The sequence below is a fragment of the Notothenia coriiceps genome, unplaced genomic scaffold (genome assembly GCF_000735185.1).
Source record: "Notothenia coriiceps isolate Sejong01 unplaced genomic scaffold, NC01 NC01_scaffold00024668, whole genome shotgun sequence".
Lineage (NCBI taxonomy): Eukaryota > Metazoa > Chordata > Actinopteri > Perciformes > Nototheniidae > Notothenia > Notothenia coriiceps.
Genome location: NW_011357369.1, coordinates 306,111 through 312,110, shown reverse-complemented (window position 1 = coordinate 312,110; position 6,000 = coordinate 306,111).

Below are 6,000 nucleotides of genomic sequence, written 5' to 3'. Positions count from 1 at the left end.
ACAGCAGCTAAATAACCTGTTAAGATGAAGCTGGAATGGAGGTAAACGCACATCACTCAAACAGGCCCTCTGGCTCCTCAAATGAGCCACATAAAGCAGGAAAATTACCGTCACGTTTCTCACCTAACCGTTTTCCCTCCTCTGTCTCCTGAAACAATTACCGCCTAACGCTCTGACAGACTAATTCTCACTTTAAACGCTTTAAAACAACACTGATTTAGTGACGTGGAAAGTGCCAGAAAAGTGCTTGTGTACTGCCTCTCGCACGCTTTTTGATTTAGCTTTGATTGAAAGAGCAGGCCTGGAGAACCATGATCTTTTTTGCATTCTCTTGACCACACGCAGTAAAATGTGGCATCGAGCCCGTGACGTCTGCCTCTCTCTCAAACATCTGCTTACATTTCATATTCCACCATGTCTGTCTGTGTCCAATTTCACTGCCCGCAAGCGCCCAGCATTGTCCTAATTTAATAAATGACAAGCTATTAAAAATCGCTCCTATTCAAAGCCGTGGCCTCTGGTAAATCCATCTGAAGCACAGGCCGCTGTGATGGCTTTAAACACATCCATGGCTGGTTCCTATTAAGACAATGCCACTGTTTTTCCCCTCTCACTCAGAAATATAATGCTCTGCAGCGAGTTCTTAAAGGGTTTTACAGATATAATCATTTTAAAGCATGACACGAGGCAAATGGTTTCATGAACGGTCCATAAACCCTGATGGTCACCCCGCAAACATCTCGCAAATACCTGTATTAAGAAAAATGTATTTTATAATCATACTTGGTCAAAAGAGCCCATAGAAATAAATAAATACTTTCTTTTAAAGAATGTATGTGATTGAAATCCCCCTCAAATTCCTTCTTGATTTACATGTGGTGCTTCATGTTTTGTTTAGCTAATTATTCATGCCTGAATGTCCATATTCCCCGAGCAGGATGGTATGTTTATTAAAAAAGAAACAAGTGAACTGAGAGGTCACAGGTGCAGCAGTAAATTAGTCAAAGTGTGCTTGAGCAGGAGACGCAAAGCCCGTGTGATCCGAGGCTCGTGAACAATGACCTCTTTTCGAAATCTGCCTTCTTGTATTCGATACAGTGAATGAGAAACATTTTTTGCCGAGCTATTTCTCTGGGAATCTGACCTTGCTTCAACAAAAAGTAGCTGTAACATAAAGAAATTAAGTGCAAAGTGCACATAAGGCACAATGCAGTCATTGCATTTCTACACAAGGTTTAATTTGAACTGTCCTTACAAACATTTTTCCTAATCTGTGAAGTTCATAGAGACATTTCTTTGGACTCACCCCACGAAGAACTGCCTCATCTCCTGGCGCCGTGACCTCATCATCTGCTTGTACTCTCCGATGCGCAGCTTCTTGCCGTCGATGATGCAGGTCCTCTTCGGCCGCGGCTTGTACTTGTAGTTGGGATATTTCTCCAGATGGATCTTACTCAGGCGGGCCTGCTCCTCGTAGTACGGCTGCTTCTCCTGGTTGGTCATGCCTTTCCAGCGAGAGCCTGCAGAAAAAGATGAAGGTTTTAACTTAGTCCTATTTGAAGTTTTGATTTAGTTTATCCTTACCTTATAGCAGATAACAGAAAAACCTTTATAATGGATGGTCCATAAACCTTGGAGTTGACCTCACTAACCTATTTCCTTATTTTATATCCACACTGGACCACACTGGGACCTTTATAGAAATCGCTATGGAATAAAATTAAATGGATGTGATTAAATTCCCCCTTAATTAACTAATGAATGACATTTGAATGTTTTATATGTTATGTAACTCATTATTTTAGGAAAAATACCCATTCTCAGGCAAACTGACGCTCAGGTACAAGTTAGCAAATCTTACTCAGGGATACATTTAACAGCCAGGTTAGAATCAAATCTGTGCATTTAATTTCACTTTTTGACGTGGGAAAGAGAATTACCCGCACAAACTATATTCCGCATATTGGATTTATCAGATATATTGTCCTGTTCACAATCAGGCATCTCAAAAGCATTTCATTTTTGAGTATTATTATTAGGGGAATCCACATCTCAGGAATTATAGCGAGTGACACAATTTAAACTTTCTCACATTAAATGACTTAAAGGTGGGGTAGTTAAGTTTGAGAAACCGGCTCGAGATACACTTGTTGTTATATTCCATGGAATGCTCTTAACATCCCGATAGCAATGAATATCTGAAGTGCTTTGACAACAAATACATTAAAAAAATGTCATCCTTGGAAGCCGTAGCAATGTAAAAAGCACGACCAATCATCTGAGCCGGCTAAAGTAACTGGANGACATGTCTCTGTGCTTTAATGTGCAAATATCCCCTGAAGTTGGTCTACTTTTGGTTTCACTTGAAAGCTCTTGTGGCAAATGCAATAAGGAGCTGTCTTTGCTAAGACAGCTCCTTATTGCATTTGCCACAAGAGCTTTCAAGTGAAACCAAAAGTAGACCAACTTCAGGGGATATTTGCACATTAAAGCACAGAGACATGTCACAGTAGAGACACTAAATACTAATATGAGCTTTAAAGGGCCCCTTTAAATAAATGATCTGGGTCCTTCCTCCATCTCTGGTCATATGTATCAATGTTGTTATTGTTAACTTATGTTTAACACTTTGCTCCCTTGTTTCTCAGGCCTCAGCCCCCCATGGCTCTCAGCGTCAGCAGCCCCGCAGGAGTAGGAGTGTACCCGGGCGCCATCACCATGGCAACAACAGCTACCCCGTCCCCCCACCTGACCTCAGACTGCTCCAGCAACTCCGCCAGCCCCGAGCCCGCCATCCCCGTCATCCAGAGCACGTACGGGATGAAGCCCGAGCCGGCGGCGGGGGGCGGCAGGGGGCGAGCCTTAAATCGGCCTAGCAACCGGGCCAACGGACAGGAGGACATGGACATGTACGCGGACTTTGAGGACGAGCAAAAGTCAGACTATAGCAGCGACCACGAGACACGGGAGGCCGTCAGCGCCAACTGAACTCGGGTTGTAAAAAGAGGAAGATAAATAATGAAAAAACTCCCATTATACTCAGAGACACTTTTAAAAAGAAACACAGTTTATTATAGAGACCTTCAGGCGGACTTTCAGGACGAACATGCTCAGAACAAGGAAAGTATCTGTGATGGACATTCGAGGACGAGGACTGATGGGACATTCAGGACTGAAGATGAACTTCCTACACTTTGACAATCTCAACAGGACGGATAAGAGTTAGAAGAAAGAAAGACAGAGAATGAGACAGAACGGGGCAAATGAGCGACGAACACATTGCCGTGTGGTTTGTAAAGAGCATGCATGGATTTTGAAGCATCAGGAATTGGTCTTCAACAGCTATTTGGTCTTAAATGTTTAAGGAGTGATTTAGTTTTTATCTTTCTGTATTTACTTTTTTTGTGCTTTTGTTCGATAGACTTTTTTTCTGACCTGTACAAACTCTGGACTGTCGGAACTTGAAATTTGAAAAGTTTTAATATAAATCCTAGCTATTGTAATCTTATAGTCTTACTTTTGTTTCTTACATGACAGTGCATCTAAACTTTGTTTTTCTGACAAACTGCTTACATTACGTTTCTTTTTTATATCCCAGCTCAGGTATGATGTGCCAGCTTGTGAATGTGTTGGTTTTTTTCGTTTTCTTACAAAAAGAGTGGTAGGATTTTCAGACTGTCTATGAAATAAAGGGAGCAAAATCCCTTATAATATCACAATATTATTATTATTATTATTATTATTATTATTATTATTAGACTAAGTAGGTACCCAGGCATTGTACAGATTTACTTCAAATGTGCCAAATCTACATTCACATTCACTCGGGATGTTCTAGTCTTAACTTCAAATGCTGCAAAAAAGTCTTACACAATCATCCTTTTCTATCTGATGACATGAGGAGGGGATCATTACGCTGGCCTAGAAACACACACACACACACACACACACACACACACACACACACACACCATGTACTGTATACATCACTTCAGGGGACATTACATTGACTTACATGCATTTCCTGGAAACTTATCCTAACCTTAACCCTAACCAAGTCTGCACCCTAAAATTAATGATTCCCCTTATGGGGACCTCCATTTTGTGGTGAGTCCCCACACGTGACTGTGTAAACAGATTTAGGTCCCCACAAGTATAGTAATGCTAGGCCCCACACACACACACACACACACACACACACACACACACACACACACACACACACACACACACACACACACACACACACACACACACACAAATCCATGTAACCCAAACCAACCAACCCATTGCGATCAAACAAATAACTTATAATAATACAAACCATTACCCAGATATAAACTAGTACAAAACTAATTTGTATTGAAACAAAATCCATGACTTTGCACGTTTCGTAGCTCCTCACCAATTTGCCTGCGGCCGCGCTGGGATAATTATTTTGTGAGGGGCAAACGAGACGAAACACGTTTGAGATTTTTAATATTTTTTAAATTCAGTTTAAAGTCATAGCCCCTTTTGAACATTTTTGAGAATTAATATTTTGTATTAGTATACCTTGAACGTTTTTTTTATTTTGCTTCTCTTTGTTATTATTATTATTATTATTATTATTATTATTGTTTGTTTTGTTTCTAACATGTTGAATAAATTGACAAAAAAAACAAAACATAAATACCATTATTTGAGTTTTGTTTTCGTAACAGAACTTTAGTCAATGTCTATTTTATTATATTATTGAAAACAAAACAAAAACACCTGTTCTTTCTGACAGCACAGTCTTTGTTGTAACACTATCAGAACATATATTATCCTAATTGCACTGTAGCCTCCATGGAAGAATGGCAAATGGAGACAAGCACTTCTTCTGGGTGCAACATAAAGACAACTACCTCCATTTGGGTGCAGATTGAAGCTTATCGTTACTTTTTAGCAATCACAAATCATCCTGTAGCGAAATGGGAGCAAATCACTGCAGTTGGATCCCAGAAAACCTGGAGACAGGAGACAAGGGCTTCAGATATCAATGTGTTTACTTACAAGAAAATCCATCGATACCGAAAGTCTCCTGTCTCTTTCTTAAATGTATCCTAAATGTGGATATAGGAATGCATTTGTTCTCCGAATACACAACACACCCAGAGGAGTGGAGGTGGTTTTAGAAGCAGATATTTTATAATGAATTCATTAACCATCTTATATGAGTGTCCGTATACCTTTTATCAGGCAGTGTTTACATACAGCTGACTGCAGAGCGACAGATCGCTGGACAAGGCATCGCCCTCAACACAAGGATATGTGCTTTTATTGTTATATGATTATAATTGGGTTTGATTTTATGGTGTTCCAGTTCAATCTCTCAATAAACACAGCTGAGCGTCCTCGTCCTTCCTTCTACTTTAGTTTACGCAAACAGTAATGAAACTTTTGTTTTATTGGCAAATGATTCCGCCTGCATCGTGATGTGCCCGNCACACACACACACACACCATGTACTGTATACATCACTTCAGGGGACATTACATTGACTTACATGCATTTCCTGGAGACTTATCCTAACCTTAACCATAACCAACACATGCCTAACCCTTACCCTTACCAAGTATTCACCCTAAAATTAATGATTCCCCTTATGGGGACCTCCATTATGTCCCCATAAGGGAGGTGAGTCCCCACACGTGACCGTGTAAACAGATTTAGGTCCCCACAAGGATGGTAATGCTAGGCCACACACACACACACACACACACACACACACACACACACACACACACACACACACACGCTTCAATCTCTAGCAGCCCATCAAGCTTTTAGACGTAGAAGAGTCTGTTCTTTAGTTCTGCTGCATCGCTGCTTTCATGAACAACATTTCCCATAGTCCCTTGAGGCCAAACACTTAGCACATTGTCCAGTATTTACCAGTATGGTGCAATTGAACGCCAACATTTAGCATTTGAGTCCTTCCCTTTCAATCTGGCCAAAGGTACGGACTTTTTTTGG